Raw genomic sequence first — 27,825 nt, 5'->3', positions numbered from 1 at the left:
GTTGTAGGCTGCCAGAGGACAGTGTCTAGCAGGTGCCAAATAGAATTAGACCTGTCATGTTCACACAGTTGGAAATGGGTGGACTGCAATTCAGAGACTCGCTGTAAGGTAGTTGCACTTATTAGACAGGTAAAGGATTTAAACCTTAGCAACCAAGGGGTGTAACAGGCCCAGGCCGGCTAACCTGTAGGTTGCCCTACACCTGTGATAGAAAAGTTGATTTTTCTGGGCTTTAATAAAGGGAGCTCTAAGCTTAAAAGTGAATTGAAAAACACATCATTCAGCAAGAGCTGAGGTCAAGCTGGTCAATGCAGGATGTTCATGCACTTGAAAGCCAGGAACCGATTTCTGATTTCTGCTTTGTTATGGGTTCCTCTTGCTGTGGGGGAAATGGAACCATGAGCTCAGCTCCCAGCAGGTGATCACAGCATGGGCTGCTTCTTGAGTTGCTTTATTTGTTGTTTTTAATTTCCAAGGTGGCACGCTGGCCCAGTTCACAAGTTCAGGTGTTACCAGGCTTGTTAATCAAGCTCTTTAACAATGCTCCAAAAGTCTTTTAATTATGCTTCCAAAAATAGAGAGAGCTGCTTGGAAATGGAATGTGCTTACCAGGTGCAAAGGGAGGTGCACAAACTGCTGTCAAAAGTCTCTTGCCTCACTGTTACAACAGTGGGGCTGGAAGGACTGCTGTCATAGAGCAGGTCAGGCAACCAAAACGGTCCATGTCTGAATGTGGAGTGATCCCATGTGCCACTTCATACCATTGGCTACGTCTACACGTGCAGCCAACATCGAAATAGCTTATTTCGATGTTGCGACATCGAAATAGTCTATTTCGATGAATAACATCTGCACTTCCTCCAGGGCTGGCAACGTCGATGTTCAACTTCGACGTTGCTCAGCCCAACATCGAAATAGGCGCAGCGAGGGAACGCCTACACGTCAAAGTAGCACACATCGAAATAGGGATGCCAGGCACAGCTGCAGACAGGGTCACAGGGCGGACTCAACAGCCAGCCGCTCCCTTAAAGGGCCCCTCCCAGACACAGTTGCACTAAACAACACAAGATACACAGAGCTGACAACTGGTTGCAGACCCTGTGCCTGCAGCATAGATCCCCAGCTGCCGCAGAAGCAGCCAGAAGCCCTGGGCTAAGGGCTGCTGCCCACGGTGACCATAGAGCCCCGCAGGGGCTGGAGAGAGAGCATCTCTCAACCCCCCAGCTGATGGCCGCCATGGAGGACCCAGCAATTTCGACGTTGCGGGACGCGGATCGTCTACACGGTCCCTACTTCGACGTTGAACGTCGAAGTAGGGCGCTATTCCTATCTCCTCATGAGGTTAGCGACTTCGACGTCTCGCCGCCTAACGTCGAAGTTAACTTCGAAATAGCGCCCGACGCGTGTAGACGCGACGGGCGCTATTTCAAAGTTGGTGCCGCTACTTCGAAGTAGCGTGCACGTGTAGACGCAGCTATTCACTCAAGATTGTCTTGGTCACCCTTCCATCATCCCATCTGGGAAAGGCTTTGCCCATGAGCTGCCCAATTCTGGTCAGGGGCCAGAAGAGGGGAGTGTGGAGGCCATGTCCTCTCCCCTTTGTTACACCTCTGATGCACTCAGAATCACAAAACTGGGGGTGCAGTGGCTCTTTTGTCCCCGCTCAGGCATCCGGGTGTTATAACCACATTACTGGGACATGCTGGCTCCTTTACAGCTGTCTTATGGCCAGGATTGCAGAATTCACTGAAGATACAAATGATTAAGACATACATCCCCATAAAATAAGTGTGTATCATTATATCCATTCAAGAGAAGGAGAAATTGAAGCCCACAAAAGTCACGTGATTTTGCCCAAAGCCATAACTCTAACTCAGTGGAACAAATTGACTTTAGTGGGCTCAAAATAAGAGTTTGGTTTATCATTAGAAGAATTCAGTCCATTTATTAAACCAAAATAATACCCAGCACTAAGGTTCAAAAGTTTTTCCATATTCTTGTGTCTTACATGAGGCTACATGCTTCACTCACATAGGATGCAAAAAAAGCCACAAGAGACACCTGCATTGCGCATTTGTGCGGCGTTAAGAAGTTGGAAGATGGGTGTAAATTGGGACCACGCTGTGAGTTTTGCAGAGGTGAAAAGGTCAATTTCCAAGTAAGTGGTATCACGAATGCAAAAAGGGAAGAAAAATTTATCGGAACAAGGTCATAATTAAGTCCTGCAGGGCTATCGGTCCCACGATGGTGGATGCTTTCTCTGTGTAGCCTAGAGTGACAAGAAGAAGGAATTTATAAATAGCAGAGGGTGATGCACAGCTAGCTACCCAAAGGTATTTAGGCACCTAACTGCCACTTTTGGCTCTTCACCTATCTCATAGAACTGGAAGGGACCTTCAGAGGTCATTGAGTCCAGTCCCCTGCCCTCATAGCAGAACCCATCACCCTCCCTGACAGCTTTTTTCTTTTTTTAATTTATTTGCCCCAGATCCCTAATTGGGTGCCTCAAGGGTTGAGCTCACAACCCTGGGTTTAGCAGACCAATGCTCAAACCACACCTCTTGCTCACCTTTAGCTCTGTAGGTGCCTAAAGTCCCATGCACCAAATTTCCATTGGCATAAGGCCTTAGGTGCTTAGAATTCTGTCACAGACATGCACCCAACTGTCTAGGTCCTGTTATGTGTCTTAAGCCCAATGGAGTTATCAGCCTAGATATTCCCCCTGCCTATCTCACCTGCAGGACCCGATCCAGTAGGTGTTCTGAAAGGCCTCCTGACATTCAACTCCACAGAAAACCTAGGAACTGCCCCATCCCTAAATAATTCTCATGCTTGGCACTCAGGAGGTGGGCGACCACTGATTCAATTCCCACTCTGTGTAACATGGAGCTGGAATGTGGACCAATCTCCCCCAGTAGGGATATAAATAGCAGAGGATGATGTGTGACTAGATACACTAGTGGCCTAAAGTTTAGGCTTTAGAAGAGGGTGGAATGGTTGGTACAGCATGGACACCAGTCCCTATAGCACATAGGCCCCAGGTTCAGGCTCTCTCCTAGAGATGGGATGTGTGTTTATAACTCCTACTCCATACCAGCCAGCCTGGGGATTTGAGCCCAGCTCTTTTGTACAAGAGTGAGTGCTCTAACCACCCGGCTAAAGGTCATTATTGTAGAAAAGGCTGGAGAGGGCAATCACCGCATTGGCTCAGGTGTTCATGTCTGTGATGCACAGCAGGGAAAAGCCCCCACACCCTCCCCCATCCTGGACTTAGGTGTCAAACTCCCTTGGAGGGCTAATGCCACCTTCCTCTCCTCAGCATTTCCTACTGGCTGGCATTGGTGGCTGCCTGCCCAACACGCTGGTATTGGTGGATCCCATTCTATGGTGCCGGTCTCTTCCCATTCGATGTCCTGGGGGCCCAGATGCATAGCAGTGGATTCTTTTGTGCAGCAAACACTTAAAGTGCAGTGTCACAAAGTGTGTGAACCTAACTCCCCGCTGTGACTCTAGCCCTAAATGTCCCTTTCCAAAGCCATTTATAGCAGCCAAGGTCCAGGTGCCATCTGATCATGGAAGGGTTGAAAGCAGGTTCAGAGTCTGAATCTCTGTGGCTTAGGGGCCTTTGACATGTTACAGGCAGGAGGGAAAGCAACCATGTCCAGTCCACTCAAACAGGCTTTCCAAATAGCTGCAGTTCAAAGAGGGGCCATAAGCAGCAGCTCAGTCAGTTCCAGACAATATATGATCAATGTGGATGTTAAGGTTCATTGGTTGATGTGAAAAAGAATTCAGCTAACGCAGGAGGAGAAACACAAGGAATACTAGGGCAGCCTCTGAGAGAGACAACCATGTGACTAATGTAGCTACTTTCTGAGTAATGCTTTAACGGAAACATAATAATTAATCCAATTCTACTCCTTCAGGAGAGTGGCGTGGAGCCCACTGTGTTTGTACAAAATCAGATGTCTGTGTTTAATGACAAGAAAATCCTTGTGAATTTTTATTGCTTACTGTAAAGGCTGTAAAAACCTCACATTAGGAAATAAACCTTGCAGCTGATTTATGGTGGGGCCATGTGGGCAGGCACTTTTTAATTTGCTTACATTTCAGTCAGATGTTGCAAGAAATGGCTGGGCAATAGAAGGTGCTTTTCCCCTTGTTTTGATACCCAACCCAATACCCCAGCACAATGCTAGGGGGAATGCTGCAACTGGGACCTTGAATGAGGTGTAAGACCAAAGACTCATAATTTAGTATGGATTACTCAAAATTTGTGTAACCTTCTGCCATGCGATGGAGCTTCCTCTCAAAATGACAAAACAAATCATCAAACTCTCTACCCTTGTATTAAGAGGTGAGGAAACACAGCATTAATTTTGTGACAACACAGGAAAAAGAGTAAAGGTTTGCAGGCAGAGTAAGCATCTGCCTGACCATATCCTGAACAACCCTGACTGACTTTGGTCAAAACTGACTAAAGTTACACTAAGAACAAGCAGTCCTGTAGCACCTTAAAGACTAAAATATATTTATTAGGCTTTCATGGGTAAGACCCGCTTCTTCTGGTTTTCGGATTGGAGTAGATAAGAATCCAGGGGTTATATAGTGGGGAAGGGGGAGGGGAAAAAGAGGGGTCACCTGTCAGTAGGAAGAAAATTAATTGAAGAAGTAAATTAAGTGAAGTGAGTTGGGTGTCATTCCTGCAAATATCAAAGGTGGGGAAATTGAGATCTCTATTAAGTCTGAGGTAAATGAGTCAAACTTGCAAATGAATTCCAATTCAGATGTCTCCCTCTGTAACTTGTGCTTCAATTCCTTTTGTAGAAGAATCACTACTTCAAATTCTTTACTGAATGTCTATGGAGGTCAAACTTACTAAAATTAGTTTAAGTGTCTCAGGGGCTCAGTGTGGTAAAATTGTAAATGGTCATGTGGTTTTCTGGGGTTGCACATAACTTGCCAAGGAGACATGACCAATATAAACCTTGGGCAATGTTATGAATTCCAAAGGACTCTTAAACAATTCCTTGAATAGGCTTTCACAGGAAACATTTGAAAGGAAGGAAATGCAAATCCACCCTACAGCACTACCCTTCTGAGGAGAAATCCATTTTCTGGCTGATTCCCTAATCACAGCAACACTCTGAACACTCCACAGTGCTTGGTCTAAGCTAACAGCTGTTATGAAATTGGGACCACAGGAAAACCCTTTGTTGGGGACCATTCAGTGGCTAGAACTCTTAATGGAGCCGGGCTTATCTCTGCTAAGCTGATTTGCTTGTCTTTTTCTTGTTTTAATGTTTTCTCTGTGATGCTTTCACCTTAAGGATAAATGTACTTGCTTAGGAAAAGCTATGTGGTAATTTAACTGTGGCAATTACACATGCTTGAATAATAAGGATATAATGATAGAGAAATATTACTGAGCACCTGACCAAGATGGTGACAGTGACTGTGAAATGCTCAGGGAGATTAGAGAGGGCATCAAAATTAAAAAACAAAACAAAAACCAAAAAAACACCACCAACAATAATAATGGAGGATTTCATCTATCCCCATATAGACTGGGTACATGTCACCTCAGGATGGGAAGCTGAGATAAAGTTTCCTGACACCTTAAATGACTGCTTCTTGGAGCAGCTAGTCCTGGAACCCATAAGAGGAGAGGCAATTCTTGATTTAGTCCTAAGCAGAGCACAGGATCTGGTCTAAGAGGTGAATATGTCTGAACCTCTAGGTAATAGTGACCATAATATAATTACATTTAACATTCCCGTGGCTGGGAAAATACTACAGCAGCCCAAGACTGTAGTATTTAATTTCAGAGTAGGGGACTACACAAAAATGAGGAAGTTAGTTAAACAGAAATTACAAGCTACAGTACCTAAAGTGAAATCCCAGCCAGCTGCATGGAAACTTTTCAAAGACACCATAATAGAGGCTCAACTTAAATGTATACCCCAATTTAGGAAACATAGTAAAAGAACCAAAATAGTCCCACCATGGTTAAACAATGAAGTAAAGGAGGCAATGAGAGACAAAAAGGCATCCTTTAGAAAATGGAAGTTAAATCCTAGGTTATGGTCACACTTGGCCAAAACTTTGAAATGGCCATGCAAATGACCATTTTGAAGATTACTAATGAGGTGCTGAATTGAATATTCAGTGCCTCATTAGCATTAGGACGCTTCCGGCCAGGGCACTTCAAAAGTGCACGGCTTGGCACGGCTACAAGGGGGTCCTTTTCGAAAGGACTCCGCTCCTTTTGAAATCCCCTTATTCCTCTCAGTGGAGGGGAATAAGGGGATTTCGAAAGGAGCAGGGTCCTTTCGAAAAGGACCCCCACGTAGCCACGCCGAGCTGCGCACTTTTGAAAGTGGCACCTTCGAAGTGCCGCAGCTGGAAGCATCCTAATGCTGATGAGGCACTGAATATTCAATTCCTGTGAGCAGATGGGAATAAGGGGACTTCGAAGTAGGCAGAGTCCTTTTGAAAAGGAGCCCCGTTGGGACGAGCCGCACAGCGGCGAGCCGTGTCAATTTCGAAGTGCCGTGGTATGCTAATGAGGAGCTGAATATGTATTTCAGTGCTTCATTAGTAAACTTCGAAATGGCCATTTACATGGCCATTTCGAAGTTTGGGGCTAGTGTAGACATGGCCCTAGTGAGGAAAATAGAAAGGAACGTAAACTTAGAGGTTTTCATGTCCCAGCTTGACATAGGTGGGGTTGATCCTGCTTGGGGAAGGGGACTGGACTCAATGTCCTCTTGAGGTCCTTTCCAGCTCTGTGATTCTATGATTCTATGACTCTGCCAAGCAAAGTGTGAAAAACTAATTAGGAAGGCCAAAAAAGAATTTGAAGAACAGCTAACCACAGAGTTAAAAAGTAACAGCTAAAAAAATGTTAAGTACATCAGAAGCAGGAAGCCTGCTAAACAGCCAGTGGGGCTACTGGATGGTCGAGATGCTAAAGGAGCACTCAAGAATGAAAAGGCCATTGCAGAGAAACTAAATGATTTCTTTGCATCACTCTTCATGGCTGAGGATGTGAGGAAGGTTCCCAAACCCGAGCAATTCTTTTCAGGTAACAAATCTGATGAACTGTCTCAATTTGAGGTGTCATTAGAAGAGGTTTTGGAACAAAATGATAAACTAAATAGCAATAAGTCACCAGGACCAGATGGCATTCACACAAGAGTTCTGATGTGAAATTGCAGAACTGCTAAGTGTAGTTTGTAACCTGTCATTTAAATCAGCTTCTATTCCAGGTGACTGGAGGATAGCTAATGTGACACCAATCTTTAAAAAGGTCTCGAGAGGTGATCCTGGGAACTACAGTCTGACTTCAGTACCAGACAACTGGTTGAAACTCTAGTAAACAACAGAATTGGCAGGAGTCGGCAGCAAACAGGGCCGGGTTCAGCATCTAGGGGTTCCTTTTCATCCATCTCACACAGAACCGGCTCCAGCCCCCACCCAGTAGCCTGGGAAATTCACACACCCTGGGCGCCTCGGCGAGGCAACGCTTCCCCACTCGCAAGCACAGAGTCTGAGTGTAGAAAAGAACTTTAATGAAAGACACAGAAAGGTCAATTAGCATAAGCTTGGGAAAATACCACACCCAGAGTTCATAACCAATCCTCAGGTAACTGTCCCAGCTCAAATGGATTGATCAGTGTCCTTGGCTTCTCAGGCTCACCAGTCCAATACTGTAAACAGCCAATCCACACACCCAACTTCCTCTGTACCCCCACTTCAAATGCCCCACTTACAAGTCAGTCCAGTCTGTGCAGGCCCTGACACCTCACGCTGATGCATTCCCTCATGGAACCTGATGAAATGCCACCTTTCGCTGGTCTGGCATTCTGCTTGCTCCTTGCCAGCTGCCACACCGGCCATCCACCGGTCACACTGTCTGTTTGCTGCTGTTCCTACTGGCCGTCCGCTGGTTGTGCCTTCCGGCCGTCCACTGCTCCTCCTACTGGCCATCTGCCAGTCACACTGTCTACTGTGGGTTTGGCCTGAGGCAAAACCCTTGATTTCAGCTCTTAGTGGCCTTAGCTGCCACCCTGTGATTTCAGCTCGCAGCATCTACCAAAGAAGAGTCTCATACAAGATATGAACACTATTATCCAGCTCTACCTTTCAACAGGTGGAGAGGGCTAGTCACAGAATCATAGGGCTGGAACTGACCTCAGGAGGTCATCTAGCCCAGCCCCCTGCTTCAAGCAGGATCAACCCCCACTAAGTTATCCCAGACAGGAGCTTGTCAAGCCAGGACTTAAAAACCTCAAGGGATGGAGAATCCACCACCTCTCTAGGCAACACATTCCAGTGCTTCCTCACCCTCCTGGTGAAGTAGTTTTTCCTAATATCTAACCTACACCTCTCCCTCTTCAACTACAGACCATTACTCCTTGTTCTGCCATCTGACACCACTGAGAACAGTTTCTCACCATCCTCTTTAGAGGTCCCCTTCAGAAAGTTGAAGGCTGCTATTACATCACCCCTAAGTTTTCTCTTCTGTAAACTAAACAAGCCCAAATCCCTCAGCCTATCCTCATAGGTCTTGTGCTCCAGACCCTTAATCATTTTTGCTGTCCTCCTCTGAACCTGCTCCAGCAAATCCACATCCTTTTTATCCTGGGGGGCCCAAAACTGGACACAATATTCCAGATGCAGCCTCACCAGTGCTGAATATAGTGGAATAACTACTTCTCTATATATAATATAGGGGAATAACTACTTCTCTAGATCTGCTTGAAATGCTCCTCCTGATGCACTCATCCAAAAATTCCGGAGCCAGCAGTCGTCATCCCACTCCTCGAACACTAGCCGCTTCCTCCACTCTGTGCTGGTGGAGTACCTCCATAGCCGGCAGCGTGCCCAGTGGCGGGAGGGGGGTGGGGGGGCTGCATGGTGGTCTGGGGCACCTCCTTCATCCCCTGAGGAGGACAGCTTATCTTCCAGGAGGTGCAGGGCAGCCTTCTCCGTGGCACTGAGCAGGACAGCCACTGCCTCGGAGGAGGACGTGTGGGCTTCTGTCTGCTGCTGCTGCTGCTGCTGCTGCTGCTGGGTGTCCATACTGCGTGCACAGGATCTGCAACTGGTTGTCGGCTCTGCGGACCTGTGCTGTGCAGGCCAAGCGTGCCTGGGAGTTGCCCTTTAGTGGAGCAGCTTGCTGTTGCCCCGGAAGGGATAGTCCGCCCTGTGACCCTGTCCGTAGGCTTTCCTAGCCCCCTTATTCCAATTGGGGTTCCTTTTGTGTGTAGATGCTCCCCTGCAGTGCCCATTTTGATTTAGTGCTTTCCTATGTAGACTTTGAACATCAATGGCACCAGCCTTGGAGGATGTGTGGACACACTCATAGAAATAGCTTATTTCGACATAGCCAAAATGTCATATTACCTCTGTATAAATCCATGATAAGTCCACATTAGGAATACTGTATGCAAATGTGTTTGCCCCACCTCAAAAAAGATATATTGGAATTGGAAAAGGTTCAGAAAAGGGCAACAGAAATGATTAAGGGTATGGACCGTCTGCTATATGAGGAGAGATTAATAAGACTGGGACTTTTTAGACAATTAAGGGGGGATATGACAGAGGTCTATAAAATCATGACTGATGTGGAGAAAGTAAATAAGGAAATGTTATTTTACTCCTTCTCCCACACAAGAACTAGGGGTTCACCAAATTAAATTAATAGGCAGCAAGTTTAAAACAAATAATAGGAAATATTTTTTCACACAACACAGAGGTAACCTGTGGAACTCCTTGCCAGAGAATGTTGTGAAGGCCAAGACTACAGAAGAGTTTAAAAAATAACCAGATAAATTCATGGAGGATAGGTCCATCAATGGCTGTTAGCCAGGATGGGCATGGAGGGTGTTCCTAGCCTCTGTTTGCAAGAGGCTGGAAATGGGCAACAGGGAATCAATCACTTGATGATTGCCTGTTCTGTTCATTCCCTCTGGAGCATCTGGCATTGGCCATTGTTGGAAGACAGGACACTGGGCTCGACGGACCCATGGTCTGACCCCGTATGGCTGTTCTTATGTTCTTGTGATGACCACCTCTGGGGAGGAGAGCAAAGCAGATCTGTTGAGACAGTATAACTGTGCTGTGGACTGCATGGTGTAATCGGGAAGCTGTACAGTCTGAACATACCATGGTCAGGAGGGGCAGAGACAAATCTCTGCCCAAGAAGGTGACAGCTGGGAAGTCAGAAGCCTGAGAACATGTAGGTGCCACAGAAGAGGAATATAGGTGTTGGCATCCACAACTGTGACATGCCACTCATAGTTTGTTGTCCAAGGTCAGCAAAATCCTAGAGTCCTGGGCTCAGCTTCCCTGCAGCCCCCCACAAGGTTGGGTGTGCAGTGTCTCTCCTTCTTGCTACTGCCATGTGCACCACCTCCTTGGTTTCATCTGATTGTAAAGCACCATTAGTACAGCCATAGAGGGCATCTTTGATGAGATGTGGGTGGTCAAAACAGGAGTCAGGCTGCGTCTGATACTGGCAGGTCAGTGTCCATGACAGGCCCGAGGGCAAACAGGAGGTTACCCGGAGATACACTTCACAGTACAGACACAGATTGATAACCAGAGTCAGGCGCAGGATGCACAAGACACGCCGTGCAGAGCATGGTCCTAGTTTTATATAGAAGCCAGTCAGGACACCAGCCTCCCTCAGGGTTTAGCTTCTGCCTCAGCAATTGTTAGTGGAACTGTCTAACTCCTAAGAGATCTGTGTTTGAGACCCCGGTCCTCCATATGCCTTTAGTTGCAGTACCTTTCTCGAGGTTCTGCCCACACCCTCATGATTTCTTTAAGTAGTGATTTCATTGGGTGGCAGAGAATCTTGCTATGCCTTCTCTGCATTATCTTTTGCCAAGACACTGGCCCCACACTAAGGTTAACACTCAGTCCTCCAAACTGTTTTACCCACAATATGAGCTTTAGTCACCACTGACAAGGACTTCTAACAAAGGCTAATCTCCTCTGTTTTAAACGCTGGAGGAAGAGACTGAAACAGCAGCTACAATCCATATTACCAAGTACAAAAATAGCCACTACATCACTTGCCTTTACTTTACAATCTTTACAGTGAGTAAGATTACGCATAGGTGACCCCCTCTGCTAAGGTATATTAAATACAGTTCTGAGGAACTTTAGCCATAAAAAGTATCTCAACAATTAATTAGCCTGCATCCAATGCTTAGGTGACTTTTAACCTAAAACAACCAAAATTGATCAATTTGGCAATGCAGGTGTGTTGAGCAAAGTAGGTGTTTTTAGGGAAATACAGTCTGCTCCCAAGGTTTGCTCTTTCTCTTCATCTATAGATGGCAGAAGAGAGTTCATTCAGCCCACTGGGTACAGTAGGTACTGTATTTTATTTAAAGCCTCAGCTCCCAGGGACAAGTGATTAGGGGAGAATCTAAGCTCTCTTTTAAAAAAGGAATAAGCTTCTTTCCCTTCTGGCTGGGCAAAAAGTCCTGAAAACGAATGCGAAATACAACCTCAAGGCTCCAAGGCCAAAACAAAAACAAAAACAAAAACAAAAAGGTAAGATCTAAAATTTAGTTTTAAGCTGCAGATTTTTTAGGCCTGACTCGAGATTTTTGAACACTTGGGGTTGGTGTTACTGTCACGCACTGCATGTTCTATGTTAGCCCATTCCACTCCCGACAGCTATGCTGCTCTGCAGAGTGGCTGCTGGATAGCCCTGGGGTCATGCGGCTTTCATGGCACACCATATAGCTCACAGCAGTGTTATGGGACCAGCTTGATGCCCCTGACTTTGCATTACATGAAACACTCAAAAGGCTTATGGGAGACCTATAAATTCTCCCCAGTTGAAGAGTTTAAACCCCCTGGACCTTGGAAAACCTGCCCAGTTAACACACTGCATCAAGTTTGTTCACAAATCTGCTCCCAAACCTGGGTTGCGAGATGAAGAATAAATGATGGTACAGAGACACATGGTTGGCAGGCTCCCTTTATAACAGGTTTTGCATGTAAATTTTTTTTAAGTGAAGAAGAGCTGTGAGAAAACCTGACAGTCTGTAGAAAGGGCTTTATAGCCAGTTTCTGGACAAAGCATTTTTCCTTCTAATCCCTGTGTGAGATGTTTCTATCCCTGAGCAGAATACACTTTTTTATGGGCATCAAGGCATGTGTGGATGTGCACCAACAGTAGAAACAAAGAAGCTATTTAGAGGTGACAGAGAGGAAGCCGTGCTAGTCTATACACTATCAAAACAAAAAGCAGTCAAGTAGCACTTTAAAGACTAGCAAAATAGTTTATTAGGTGATGAGCTTTCGTGGGACAGACCCACTTCTTCAGACCATAGCCAGATCAGAACAGACTCAATATTTAAGGCACAGAGAACCAAAAGCAGTAAGCAAGGAGGACAAATCAAAAAAAGATAATCAAGGTGAGCAAATCAGAGAGTGGAGGGGTGGGGGGGAAGGTCAAGAGTTAGATTGAGCCAAGTATGCAGACGAGCCCTTATAGTGACTCAGAAAGTTCCCATCACGATTTAAACCATGTGTTAATGTGCCGAATTTGAATATAAATGTCAGCTCATCCACTTCTCTTTCTAAAACGGAGCGATAATTTCTCTTCAGTAACACACATACCTTGAGGTCATTGTGGATCTGGAGTGTTTTGATGTCTGTTTTGTGCCCGTTGACCCTTTGTCTAAGGGAGTTAGAAGTCTGTCCAATATACAAAGCATCTGGGCATTGTTGGCACATGATGGCATATATGATGTTAGTAGAGGAGCATGAGAAAGTGCCCATGGTTCTGTGAGTAACCTGGTTATGTCCAGTGATGGTATTTCCAGAGAAGATATGTGGACAAAGCTGAATATGTATTTCAGCGCTTCATTAGTAAGGGTCAACGGGCACAAAACAGACATCAAAACACTCCAGATCCACAAACCGGTTAGTCAACATTTTAATGGAATGGGGCATTCTGTCAATGACCTCAAGGTATGTGTGTTACTGAAGAGGAATTATCACACCGTTCTGGAAAGAGAAGCAGCCGAGCTGGCTTTTATATTCAAATTCGGCACATTAACACATGGTTTAAATCGTGATGGGAACTTTCTGAGTCACTATAGGGGCTCGTCTGCATACTTGGCTCAATCTAATTCTTGACCTTCCCCCCCACCCCTCCACTCTCTGATTTGCTCACCTTGATTATCTTTTTTTGATTTGTCCTCCTTGCTTACTGCTTTTGGTTCTCTGTGCCTTAAATATTGAGTCTGTTCTGGTCTGGCTATGGTCTGAAGAAGTGGGTCTGTCCCACGAAAGCTCATCACCTAGTAAACTATTTTGCTAGTCTTTAAAGTGCTACTTGACTGCTTTTTGTTTTACTATTTATAGGTGCTCTGGTAACCAGCTGGGTTTCACCTGAATCTCCCCTGAGTGGCTGCACAAGCGCCCAGCTTATAGGGAACACTTGGTGCTGGGATAAAGTGATGTTCTTGAGAAGACATAGGTAGGCTGTGAGGCTGAGGAATGGGGCCTCTGGCTGAGGAGCAGATGACAATGGCTGTGAGGGGAGAGGCATGTAAAATGTCACAGCAGAAAGTCTATGGAGGGTGCCACTCGCTTTGCAGAACAGCTGGAGGAAGCCGGGACCGGAATGTTGGAAGGTTTCGGGGTTGGCAGAAGTAAGAGGAAAAGAGAAGGTGAGCCATTAAAATCTGTAAGGGGTGAACCTCACTCAGGGCTGGCTGGCCGTTTCCACATTCCTCGCTCTCCTCACTCAATCCTGGCAGTTACATGGCCTCTGTTGCTGGACACTGCTGCTTGCTTGCAGAGTCTGTCTGGAAGGGCCACAGCATCAAAAGCAGGAAGGGAGAGCCCATGTTTAAATGCATGGGGAAAGTGTATGTGTTTTTAATGCCTAAGCCAAACATTTTGGAACCAAATGCTTCAGGTGGGCGGTCCTGCATAAAAGATAATGCTTCCCATTTGAGTGCTCTGCGGCTTATGTAGTGACGGATTCTATTACTTATTAAGCACACATATGGAACCGGAGGAGCTTTGTGGCATCTCCATCTGATGGATATAATCCTAGTTGAATCTTAGTAACCTTGCTGCTAGAACTGAGTCCAGCAGTACTGACCACAGCCAGACATTGTGCGTGAGCTGTTTGTTGATGCTTACTGAGCCTTTGTGCTTAAAGCCTCGAGTAAAAGCAGCCAGTTTGAATGAATTTCTCCCTGATTTGCGTCAGTGCTTTTCTCAATAGCTTGGCAAACGACAGAAACATCCATCTGTGGTTGTCACTGTTGGCAGTGCAGTGCATATCTTCTGGCCATTGTCTGATGCTCTGAGACATTCAGTTAGGGGAGACACACAGAGCTGAAGCCCTTTCTTTCTGAGAGCATTTACAGGCCACACATTGAATAATCAGCACACATATCATGTTTAACTTTCTGCACAGAACTATCTGAAAAAAAGTGTGAAGTCTACATTTTATTATTTGGGCTTTTCTTTTCCCTGTTGATTCCTTGCCCTTTCACTGCAAAACGTGGATTCATTGAGTCCAAGGCCAGAAGGGACCCCAGCCTCTCTCATAGCACAGGCTTCCCTAGGTTTCCTAGAGCACAGCTTTTGAAAAACCTCCAATCTTGATGTAGTCAGTGATCAAGCCTGCATCATGACCATCGGTAAATCGCTCCTGTGGTTAATTACTATTAAAATGTGTGCAATATTTCCAGTCTGAATTTATATAGCTTCAACAGCCAGCCTTTGTTTGCCAGATTGAATAGCTCTTGTCAGGAATAGGCCAGTAGGAGCTCAATACTGCTGAAGGATTTGGAGAATGTGTCCTTCAGAGATAATTTGCATGAAAATGCAGAGGTGTGATATGTAATGCCTTGCAAACAAATCCTGATGGGTAGCAGGTGAGGCAATGAAGTTTTGTCTATTGTGAACAACATGTTATAAAGTCATAATATATGCTATTGCCCAGGCTATGTCTACACTAGAGTGCTACTTTGAAGTATAGTATTTCAGAGTAGCATCTACACACACACTGGGGCTGATGCCAGTGATGTGCAACATCGAAATAGTGATGCAGCATGTCAAAAGGACATCAAATGGGAGCGTCTACACACGTGTCCACTTTCAAAATAAGGGGCCTTGGAAGCCTGCAGACGGGATCACAGGGCGGCGAAGCACATCCAGGGTAACAGCAAGCTCAACATCCCACTGGCTGCCACACGTGGAGGGTGGTGAAGCACTGGAATGCATTGCTTAGAGTTGAGAGCTACTTAGAAAAACTAGATGTACACAAATCCATGGGTCTGGATATAATGTACCCAAGGGTACTGAGGGAATTGGCAGACATTATTGCTGAACCTTTGGCCCTTATCTCTGAACACTTTTGGAGAACAGGAGAGACTCTGGATGACTGGAAAAAGGCAAACGTAGTGCCCATCTTCAAAAAAAGGAAAGAAGGACAATCCAGGGGAACTATAGATCAGTCAGTCTTACCTCAATCCCTGGGAAAATAATGGAGGGGATCCTCAAGGAATCCATTTGAGAGCACTTGGAAGAGAGGAAAGTGATCAAAAGTAGCCAACATGTTTTCAACAAGGGCAAGTTGTGCCTGACTAGTCTGATTAGCTTCTATGATGAAGTAACAGGTTCTGTGGACATGGGGAAGTCAGTGGATGTGATATACCTTGACTTCAGCAAAGCTTTTGATACAGTCTCCCACAACATTCTGCCCATAATTTAAGGAAGTATGGATTGGATCCTTGGACTATAAGATGGATAGAAAGCTGGCTTGATGGTCAGGCCCAACAAGTAGTGGTCAACGGTTCAATATCCGGATGGCAGATGGTTTCAAGTGGAGTGCCCCAACACTCGGTTCTGGGGCTGGTGTTGTTCAACATCTTTATTAATGACCTGGATGAGGAACTGGATTGCACCCTCAGCAAGTTTGCGGATGACACAAAGCTACGGGGGAAAGGTAGATATGTTGGAGGGTAGAGAGTGACCTGGGTAAATTGGAGGATTGGGCCAAAAGAAATCTGATGTGGTTCAGCAAGGAGAAATATAGAGTCCTGCACTTGAGACAGAAGAATCCCAAGCATTTTTATAGGCTGGGGACTGACTGGCTAAGCAGCAGTACACTGGAAAGGGAGCTAGGGATTATGGTGGACAAAAGACTGGATATGAGCAAACAGTGTGCCCTTGTAGCCAAAAAGGCCAAAGGGATATAGGGGTTCATTAGGAGGACCATTTTGAGCAGATCCAGAGAAGTTGTTGTTCCCCTCTATTCGGCACTGGTGAGGCCATGTCTGGAATATTGTGTCCAGTTTTGGGCCCCTCCAGTATAGAAAGGATGTGGATGTGCTGGAGCAGGTTTCGTAGAGGGCAACTAAAATAATTAAGGGGCTGGAGCACATGACCTATGAGGAGAGGCTGAGGGATTTGGGCTTGTTTAGTTTACAGAACAGAAGACTGAGGGGTGATTTGATAACAACCTTTAACTTTCTGCAGGGGAGCTCTAAAGAGGATGGAGAGAAACTGTTTAGTGGTGACAGTTGGAAGAACAAGGAGCAATGGTCTGAAGTTACTGAAGAAGAGGAGTAGGTTGGATATTAGGAAAAACTACTTCATCAGGAGGGTGGTGAAGCATTGAAATGCACTGCCTAGGGAGGTGATGGAATCTCCATCCCTAGAGGTTTTTAAATCCTGGATTGACATAATCATGGCTGGGACGACTTAGTTGAGGTTGATCCTGCTTGAAGCAAAGGGTTGGACTCGCTGACCTCTGAGGTCCCTTTCAGCCCTATGATTCTATGATTGCATGATCCTTGTCTAGTTCCCCCTCTGTACTAGTACTTTAGCTCACAAGGGTGTTACCACAACTATGGGTGCCTCGCAAGTAATTAAAAGAGAATAGGTATTGTGGACAATAGATGGCTTTCTGCTGTGCAATGTGGATCCTTCACACTGTATTTTGCAGTCAGCCCTTGCACAACATGTGAAGAGATGTCAGTGGGAGGGAATGAGGGTCCCAAATAGAGCTCTGCACACAAGATTATCTATGGGAAGGGTCCCAGAGTGGGATTTTCCAATGTGCACACTTACCCTTAGCCTTCTGTTGCCTGAAGATTTGAGGGAACGAATGCACACTTAGCAAAGTTTTGTGAATTTCCTAAGAATGCTTACAATGCAAAGTTCCATCAGAGTTTGCAATTTCTTTGCATTTTGCATAGACTTCTTTTTTTTTCCAAATTTCTGCAGTTTTCACCTGCTTTTCAACTGCAGTGACCATCTCTGTGGGAATTCTCCATCCATCATCTATGACACCTGCAATGACACTGCCAACAGTTCCATCAATGGCAATTTAAAAGTCAACTTTGCATGTTTTTTTCTAAAAGGTCTGCTCTTCTGCAACCAGGAATTCATCCAAGCAAATCCTATGGCCTGTGCTATGCAGGAGATCAGACTAAACATGGAATCTCTGAACATGGGGCAAATTTATGGCTGTTTTGATAATAAAATCATAGAATCTTAGGGTTGGAAGAGACCTTAGGAGGTCATCAAATTCAGCCCCCTGGACAAAGCAGGGTCAACTCTTACTAAATCATCCCATTCTTGACTTTGTTAAGCGGGACTTAAAAACCTCTAGGGATGGAGATTCTACCACCTCTCTCCATAATGCATTCAAGTGATTCACCACCCTCCTAGTGAAACAGTTTTTGCTAATATCCAAACTACACCACCTGCACTGTAACTTGGGATCATCTGTCACTGCTGAGAACAGCTTCTCTCCATCCAGGAAGTTGAAAGTTGCTATCAAATTGCCTCTCACTCTTCTGTGAACTAAATTAGCCCTTTGCTTCTTGTCCTGTCCTTAGTGGCTAAGATGTAAAATTTATCATCCTTGCCTTTATAACAATCTTCCACAAATTTGAATACTGGCATCTTGTCCCTCTTCAGTCTTTGCTTCTCTGGGCTAAAGGAGCCCAATTTTTTTCAGCTTTCCCTCATAGGTCATGTTTCACTTTTGTTGCTCTTTGCTGGACTTCTTCATTTTGTCCGCATCTATCTTGAAGAGTGATGCCCAGAAATGGACACAACAGTCCAGCTGAGGCCTTATCAGCACTGACTATGGCCGTGTCTACACTAGCCCCAAACTTCGAAATGGCCACGCAGATGGCCATTTCGAAGTTTACTAAGGAAGCACTGAAATGCATATTCAGCACTTCATTAGCATGCGGGCGGCAGCAGCTCTTCGAAATTGATGCGCCTCGCCGCCGTGTGGCTCGTCCCGACGGGCCTCCTTTTCGAAAGGACGCCGCCTACTTTGAAGTCCCCTTATTCCCATGAGCTGATGGCAATAAGGGGACTTTGAAGTAGGCGGGCTCCTTTCGAAAAGGAGCCCCGTCGGGAAGAGCCGCGCGGCGGCAAGGCACGTCAATTTCGGAGTGCCACGGCCGCCCGCATGCTAATGAAGTGCTGAATATGCATTTCAGTGCTTCATTAGTAAACTTTGAAATGGCCATTTGCGTGGCTATTTCGAAGTTTGGGGCTAGTGTAGATGTAGCCTATAAGGGAAGAATTATTTCTTGGGGCTTTCTTGCAATGTTGCTCCACCATCCCAGAATAATGTTTGCTTTTTTGGCAATAGTATCAACAGTATTTCTCTTGCAGTCCACTATGACCCCCAGATCCCCCTGCACGGTGGTCATTCTTGGGCTGTCATTTCCCATTCTGTACGTATGCAACTGATTGTGCCTTCCTAAGTGGAGTACTCTGCATTTGTTCTTGTTGAATTTTATCTTGTTCACTCAGACCATTTCTGTTTTGTCAAGATCATTCTGAGTTGCAATCCTGTCCTCCAAAGCACATGCAACCCACCCAGCTTGGGATGTCCACAGACTTTCCATGTGTTCTCTCTATGCCCTTAGTTAAAGCATTGAGGAAGATATTGACTAGAGCCAGACCCAGGACCCATTGCTGTACAACCCCTCTGAATATACCCTCCATTCTTGAACATGAGCCATTGATAACTACTCTCTCATTACAGCTTTTCAAGCAGTTGTGCATCCACGTTGGTGTAAGTTCATCTCTAGGCTATACTACTCCAGTCTGCACATGAGACAATATTCAAAGCATGACTAACATCCCAGCTTCTGTATCTTCCTGGCCCCCATCCACAAGGGTTGCTCCTCTGTTGAAGAAGAACATCAGGTTGGTTTGATATGATTTGTTCTTGAGAAATCCATGCTATTACTTGTGACCTTATTACTTTCAAGGTGCTGACAGACTGATTGTTCCATTATTTTTCTGAACTAAGCAGCTCTGTAATTCTGTGTTGTCCTTATTCCCCTTGTTATAGATACGTACTATATTTGACCTTTTACAATCTTCTGGGATCTTTCCCACCCTCCCTAAGTTCTCAAAGATAAGTGCTAATGTTTTAGAAATCTTTCATATACTAGGATGTGGGTCGTCAGGCCCCTCTGACTTGGAAAGATATAACTTATCTGAGACATTCTTATCTAGTTCTTTCCCCATTTTAGCTAGCTCAGATCCTACCCCGTTTACTCTTGAATTCACTCCATGAGTTGTTCAGTCACTGCTAACCTTTCTACGAAAAAAACACTTCATACTTTGATCAAAACTGCATTTTCTGATATTGCTTCTCCCTCCTCACTGAGCAATGGGCCTATCAGCTGATGGATTTTGCAAATATCTTAAGTAAGAGCCACCCAACTTCCATCAAAGTGCAGTGGGATTTGATGCTTAGGTTCATCTGAAAATCTCAGCTGCAGATAATTGGTTTCTGGCCATGTGTCTCTTCACATTGCAGAATGCAGTGAAAGGGGTATTTGGTGCCATGCATAAGGAATTTGGCATTGATTTCCATGGTCTTGGTCCCACTTCCACTCACTTAAGTATGGCTAGCCACCAGCACGAGGTTGCACACACTCTTGTGAGCAGCTTTGCAAAGTGCTGAGTGCCACCTATCAGCTGGTGGCCAGGGTGCTCGGCACCTAGCACCTTTTTCGTGCACTGAGGCATGGACTTACATGAACAAAACCCATTTGCACAATATACAACCTGCCGCAGGCAAAAAGTGTGTGGACCATTTAGGTGATGCACCATGTCATGTAGGCATGGAACCTGGATGATTTTAAGATGGAGTTTATAAGTTTATGTACAAGGTGATATAATGGGGTTGCCTGTGATAATCCAGGATATCCTACCTAGTTTTATGTTCTTACCTCTGCTCCATTAAAGGCTCTTACTTAGATTTTCTAAGTTCAGACTTTCTGCTCTGCTCTGCTCTGCTCTGCTCTGGTTAGGCCCCAGTTGGAGCATTGTGTCCAGTTCTGGGTGCCATATTTCAAGAAAGATGTGGAGAAATTGGAAAGGGTCCAGAAAAGAGCAACAAGAATGATCTAAGGTTTAGAGAACATGACCTATGAAGAAAGGCTGAAAGAACTGGGCTTGTTTAACGTGGAAAAAAAAAAGGTTAAGGGGGGACATTATAACAGTTTTCAAGTATCTAAAAGGGTGTCATAAGGCGAAGGGGGAAAACTTGTTCTTCTTGGCCTCTGAAGATAGAACAAGAAGCAATGGGCTTAAACTGCAGCAAGGGTGGTTTAGGCTGGACATTTGGAAAAAGTTCCTAGCTGTCAGGGTGGTCAAACACTGGCATAAGTTGCCTAGGGAGGTTGTGGAGTCTCCATCTCTGGAGATATTTAAGAACAGGTTAGATAAGTGTCTATTGGGGTGGTCTAGACAGTACGTGGTCCTGCCATGACTGCAGGGGGCTGTACTCGATGAGCTCTCAAGCTCCCTTCGGGTGTGTCTACACTTGCATTCCTCTTTCAAAAGAGGTATGCAAATGAGGCAAATCAAAAATGCAGATGAGTTATAAATTTGTGTATTTAACCCCTCATTTGAATATTTTAATTTCAAAAGAGCTTCTTTCGAAAGACGAAAACCAATGTAGATGCTGCTCTTTCGAAAGTAAACCCATCTTCGAAAGAATCCTTCTTCCCTTTATTTAAAGGGAAGAAGGATTCTTTCGAAGATGGGGTTTACTTTCGAAAAAGCAGCGTCTACACTGGCTTTCTTCTTTCGAAAGAAGCTCTTTCGAAATTAGAACATGCAAATGAGGTGTCAATTATGCAAATTTATACCTCATTTGCATTTTTGATTGCCTAATTTGCATACCTCTTATGAAACAGGAATGCAAGTGTAGATGCACCCTTCCAGTCCTCATATTCTATGATTTTATGGCTGTGTCTACACTATCCCAAAACTTCGAAATGGCCATGCAAATGACCATTTGGAAGTTTACTAATGAAGCACTGACATACGTATTCAGCACCTCGTTAGAATGCTGACTGCCTTGGCACTTTAAAATTGCTGCGGCTTGCCGCCGCACAGCTCGTCCAGATGGGGCTCCTTTTCAAAAGGACCCCACCAACTTCAAAATGCCCTTATTCCTATCTGCTGATAGGAATAAGGGGATTTGGAGTTGTCGGGGTCCTTTCGAAAAGGACCCACATCTGGATGAGTGGCGCAGTGGCAAGCTGCGGCAATTTCAAAGTGCTGTGACCGCCGGCATTCTAATGAGGCGCTGAATATGTATTTCAGCGCTTCATTAGTAAACTTCCAAATGGCCATTTGCATGGCCATTTCGAAGTTTTGGGATAGTGTAGACATAGCCTATGATTCTATGATATCCATAAATATGTATTCTCCACTTACCCCTCCTGCTTTGACTGACAATTTTTACAACAATGAACAGCAGATTAAGTAATAGTCCAGCCATTGAATGCCCTTGGAGACAGAGGATGAGTAGCACAATGGCCAGAAGAGTTTATCTTTTGCAGATACTGCCAGTTGTAATTTATGGCCTCAGATGCCACTCACTGGGCGACTCTCTCTCGCTAGGGAACATTGATTCAAGCTACTAATACACACTTCACATTACTAATTAGATCATTGCAAGCATCATAGTTAATGTTGCAGGCATTTTTCCCTTTCTCAATCCCCACTTCATTCTTGGAAAATACAAGGGACGAAAATTTAGAGTCAAGAAGCATGGCCTAACCGAAACATCATGAAAACAGGCCTGCCATCTGATTTCATTCTCGGCACTGAACTGATCCCATCCTTGAGATTTTTTTAAAAAATAATTCTTGGCTTTTGTTGTTAGTTTTTAAATAAATCTTCCTAGATCCCCGTACTTCCTGCACAGTGAGAACACTAGGGAAAGCTATTCTCATTGTATTTCAGAGATGATCTACAGTAAGAAATAGAGACTCAGGCCTGGAAATCTCATTAGAAGGCATCTGTTCATGGGAGTTCATGGGAGTCCCATCAAACAGGTCAGGGTAACTTTGGAGAAGCAACTTCCTGAACCTTCTGAGGTGGATAATGCATAGTTTAGCGACTAGATAATAGACGCTTGGTAATGTCATCCAACACTGAAAATTAGAGGGATCAGACTCTCAGCCCTTATAATCATTGACTTCAGTGGTGTTACACCGATTTACATCAGCTGAGGATCTGTTCCCTCCTTTCTTCCCTTTTTCTTGCTGTTCAGAAGCTACGGCTGTTACGTGGATTCCATGCTCGGAGGGACCAACAGTCACATCTCTTAATGCAGCTCTATCATTGTCTGTAACTCTTCTGCCAGGTGACAAGTATCAGTGGGGTAGCCATGTTAGTCCGTATCTGCCAAAACTATGAGAATTCCTGTGGCACATTAAAGACTAACCGATTTATTGGAGCATAAGCTTTCATGGGGAGAGACCCACTTCATCAGATGCAATGCTTCTCGTTGATTCTGCCAGGTGTTGTTGGCAGAACAGGGGCTGGGTTTAATAACTAGAGAGTCTCTTTTAAGACATACAAATACCATGAGCCTGAGTTCCCATGCACATTCCTGGGATCTCTAAACACCATTCCAGGGGACTCTTAATAGGCAACTTCCCTACTCACAAGCACTGAGGCTGTGTATGACACAAGGAAAACTTTATTACAGTAACTTTGGCAGTTGTCCTTTATCTTGGCTCCTGTCCACAAACCAACACTCCTAGTCTGCTGTCATTGGATAGCTATCCAGTTCCAGAGTGCAGAAATGCATACAGGCAGCCTGGTCTCCAGTCCCTTTGGAAGCACTGCTTGGCCCTCACCCAGACCCCATCACCTAACCCCCGTTTAGTGAATTAAGTTTCAGGTAGTTTCTGGTTAGCAGGAGCTGCACCACTGTTCACTCCGTGTTCAAACCCTGGCCAGTTAAGCAGTAGAGAAACCCACATCTGGTTCTGAGCATTCCTCAGCCCCTGCTTTAAAGACTGGTCTGCCAGGCTTTGCTACAGTTTTTTATTAGCTCATGTGAGTCAGCTTGTGGGACTGGTGCTTTGTACAGTACCCAGGGTGGGCAGGGCTCGCCAGTTGACTGACTGGTTGCTCTCAGGCTGTGTTTATTGTAAAGGGGAGGGATGGGGAGATGAGAAGTGAGCGTAGCTGAGGCAGCCATGACTGTCTGATCTGTTCAGGGCAGTCTGGGAGATGGTGATGGTGGTTGTCATGGGATTTTCAGTACAGGCTGCGAATGGGGAACCGTGCCCCTGTAACTCCCTTGGTTGATCTTCATTAGCTCCATAGAATACATGTATGTGCATCTGCCTCCCTGGTCAGTGTGTGTTATGTGTCCCCCTTCAATACTGTTCCCCACTCTGATGCTCCGAGTGCCAAAGGTGGGGGGGCCAGCAAGAGACCTTAAAAATACTTTGTCTTTATAGGCTTCTGCTTAAAAAGCTTCCCTGTCCCTGGAAGGCAGCTGCCACCACCCAAGTGAGAAAAAAAGCCCTTTAAAATGCAGGAAGTCACACTTGGGATGGCTTCCTGTGGGGTAACCCCAAGCTCTTAACCCTTCCTTGAGAGAGATCTCAAACAAAGAAGAAGAAATTAAGCTGCACTCTGATAGCGGCCCTCTCAGTCTTAGGCATGGATATACACACACTCTTTTCTTGGGCATGGGAATTAAATTATGGCCTTAAAGAAAAAGTGATTTATTAATAAAATAATAAAATGTACCAAGCAAATGATACTTGGTTACTAGATGTTACAAAGCAACTTTAAAAAGGTAGACAAAAGCACAGAGAATTACACCCCTGGGATTCAGTTTCGAAGTTAGAGTGTATAAGAGGTTTACATCAGTCAGCATGAAAAGTCCCACATCAAACCCAAAGTGGCTAATTATTTCCTTTGTACTTACATATCCGTATGCCAAGGTCGTGTGGTGGCCTGAATATTTACTGGATTTATTAAGCCTGCTCAGGATTAACTATCTTTTCTCTTTGCTCCAGCCAGACAAAAGAAAGACTCCTCAGCAGGCTACTGCTTCATTTCAAAAGGTCCCACCATTCCTCTGTTGTCAACAAATATCAGAGAAACCCAATGCCCAAGTATGTGGCATTGCCCTCTAGTACTGGACCGCATTCAGGGTGACAACCTACTGTTGCTACCATTTACCTCAAGTGGCAGAGGTCTGTGGTGGATCTGAAAGGTCTGCTGATTACCCACATGGGTGTCAATATAATGCCACATGACGGAATTTCTGCTTTTTTAGTTTCCTTTCTAAAAACCTAGAAAATTAAATATACAAACCAATCTTGAAAGAAAATTATTAATCTGGCCCCGTGTAGGTATGAATTATGATGCCATCTTTAGTTTCACTCTCTCTGATGGGGGTAGTGGGTTTGGGAGGGTCCTATGGTGATGGTAGCTGGGGGGAGCGAAAGGTGGGGAGGAGGGTCTGGGGATATAAGGTCATTGCTCCACAGGGAGCTATGGTGACAGGGAGGTATGAAGTAGTGGGATCCTTAACCATATTCTCCACACCCCACTGCCTTGTGGGTTATCCTGGGAAGGAGGAAGTCTAAGGGAGTAAACCCTGACAGGAAATCCAGAGTAGAGTCCAAAGGAGATTCGGTGTCAACTTCTGGCACTGTCCCGGCAACTCCTGCAGCTGAGCTGGTGCCAGACGTGGAGGTTATCCTCTCCTTTGGACTATATCAGTAAAGCCGAGAGGGGGACACTGGTGTCTGGGCAGCCCAGAGTCTCCATAATAAGTGCCCAGGCTTGCACCCAGAGAGGTACTCCGGCATCGCTGAACAGCGTTGCATCAACACGGGAGGCAACAGATACCGGTTATAAGCTCTTGCTCAATTGGCGTAGAGAACGAGCGCCAGGGGTTGCCTTCGACGGTGGGAGAGACCCTTGCATCTCACTGGACAGTCACCGCCCGCCTCAAGCTGGGCAGCCCCCAGCCAATAGGGTACTGTCCCGCCACAGTTCACCTGCCTCGCTGGGTGTGTGAGGCTTAAGGTTCCTGAATCTGACAAGTGACTGAAATTTGGGCACCAGGCAAACCAATAAGAAAGTCAACAAGAAATGAGAAACATCAACAATTTAAGCTTGCTTGCTGGAATGTGCGGACCATGCTGACCAGCTTGACTGAAGATCTTCAGGCCATCAGTGACACCTGAAAGACCGCTGTCGTCAACGAGGAACTGAAGAGGCTCCGAGCTGATATCACCGCACTGCAAGAGACGCGGCTTGCAGATTCGGGATCTCTAAAGGAAAAGGACTACACCTTTTTCTGGCAGAGTAAAGCCCAAGAACAACCCAGAGAGCATGGTGTTGGCTTTGCTGTCAGAAACACCCTTCTACAAATGGTGAAATTAGTCATGGGCGGATCAGAAAGACTTCTTCAGATCACGCTTCAAACTTGTGCCGGTCCCATCCACCTGATCAGCGCTTATGCTCCAACCCTGTACGCCACACCAGAAGTAAAAGACAAGTTCTATGATGTGCTTAGTGCTGCTGTAGCGCAAATACCTGCTCATGAACAACTGTACATCTTGGATGACTTCAATGCAAGAGTTGGAGCTGATTGGGCCTCATGGCCTTTCTGCTTAGGACACTTCGGTGTGGGAAAAATGAATGACAATGGACAGCGTCTCCTTGAACTGTGCACGTACCACAATCGGTGCATCACAAACACATTCTTCCAAACGAAGCCACAGCACAGAGTGTCATGGAGACACCCATGCTTGAAGCACTGGCATCAACTAGACGTGGTCATTACTAGGCGTAATAACCTCAAAAACATCCTTCTGACATGGAGGTATCATAGTGCTAGTAGGCATCCTTCAGTCTGCACAGACTATGGATCGCACCCTTTAAAGTTTCAATTTAAGACTTCATTTACAGCGTCTATTGTGACTATAAAGACCCACACGAGAGTGACAGTCCTTGCTGCATCTCTTGCAGATATAGTGGGTGTCTGGCAAGTCCTCACTGTGCTTTCTGTGTGCTCGCTTCTCCTCTGCTAGCTGTCTGATCCTCATCTCGCCCTTCTGAAGGCCCTTCTGTAACCCCTGCCTCCATCTGCCGCGGTTGTCTGCTAGTTCTTCCCAGTTGTCCAGCTCGATGTCTACCTCTCTGAGGTCTCTCTTGCAGACATCTTTGTAACGCAACTGGGGGCATCCGGGAGGTCTTTTGCCAGAGGCTAGCTCACCATACATGATGTCTTTTGGAATCCTTCCATCGTTCATCCTGTGGACGTGGCCAAGCCAGCGGAGCCAACGCTGCCTGAGGAGGGTGTGCATGGTTGGGATTCCAGCTTGCTCGAGGATGGCTGTGTTGGTAACTCTGTCCTTCCATGATATTCCAAGGATGCGCCTGAGGCAGCGCAAGTGGAAGACATTCAGCCTCTTTTCCTGGCGGGCGTACAGGGTCCAAGTCTCACTGCCATAAAGGAGGGTGCTGAGGATGCAGGCTCTGTAGACTTGCATTTTGGTGTGAGTGTACAGCTTGTTGTTATTCCACACTCTCTTGCTGAGTCTGGACAGAGTTGTGGCTGCTTTTCCGATCCTCCTATTTAGCTCAGTGTCCAACGACAGGGTGTCAGTGATGGTGGACCCGAGGTAAACAAACTCGTTGCTGACTGCAATACAGATCACTCGCTAGTTTGCTCCAAGCTCAAGCTGAGACCCAAGAAGCTGTACCGCTGTAAACCTGCTGGAAGGCCCCGCATTGACGCCAGAAAGACGGCAAACTCGGAGAAAGCTGAAAAGTTCAGAGAGACCCTCCAGGAAAATCTGTGCAGCGGCCATGAGGGCGTCGATGCGACATCCAAATGGCAACATCTGAGGGATACAGTTTACAACACGGCCTTGTCGGTGTTTGGAAGAAGAGCTAGAAACACGAACGACTGGTTCGAAGCTAACTCTGATGAGATGATTCCAGTCATTGAAAAGAAGCGTGCTGCACTCCTGGAGTACAAACGCTCACCGAGCCAGAGTACCCAGCAAGCACTTAGAGAGGCCAGAATAACAGTACGGCAGACAGCCAGGCACTGTGCCAACAACCACTGGCTCCAGTTATGCAGCAGCATCCAAACCTGTGCTGACTTTGGTAATGTGAGAGGAATGTACGAGGGTATGAAGAAGGCATTAGGACCCACCCAGAACAAGATGGCACCTCTGAAATCCAAATCTGGTGAAGTCATCGCTGACAAAGCCAAACAGATGGAGCGCTGGGTTGAGCACTACTCCGAGCTGTACTAACGCGAGAATGTTGTGGTTGATGCAGCCCTCGATGCCGTCGAGCTCCTACCAGTAATGGATGAACTGGATCAAGAACCGACTGTGGATGAACTGAAGACAGCCATCGACGGCATTGCAGCAGGAAAGGCCCCTGGTCAGGATGGTATACCACCAGAGGTAATCAAATGTG

General features: G+C 45.8%; 1 protein-coding gene across 5 annotated transcripts in view; it reads right to left on the bottom strand.

Moving 5' to 3' along the window:
• LOC142001278 (uncharacterized) overlaps positions 1 to 27,825 on the bottom strand; it is a 199,421-nt gene that overhangs the window by 79,089 nt on the left and 92,507 nt on the right. The window contains exon 3 of one of the 5 annotated variants that reach the window (XR_012642436.1): positions 1,987 to 2,269. The exons of the other annotated variants lie outside the window; for them this stretch is intronic. The gene's annotated coding sequence lies outside the window, so the exon portion shown is untranslated. Of the gene's footprint in view, positions 1 to 1,986; positions 2,270 to 27,825 lie in introns of those variants that run through there. 5 annotated transcript variants of the gene reach the window in all.

Source organism: Carettochelys insculpta, chromosome 24 (genome assembly GCF_033958435.1).
Source record: "Carettochelys insculpta isolate YL-2023 chromosome 24, ASM3395843v1, whole genome shotgun sequence".
NCBI lineage: Eukaryota > Metazoa > Chordata > Testudines > Carettochelyidae > Carettochelys > Carettochelys insculpta.
This window is presented reverse-complemented; position numbering and strand designations above follow the sequence as displayed.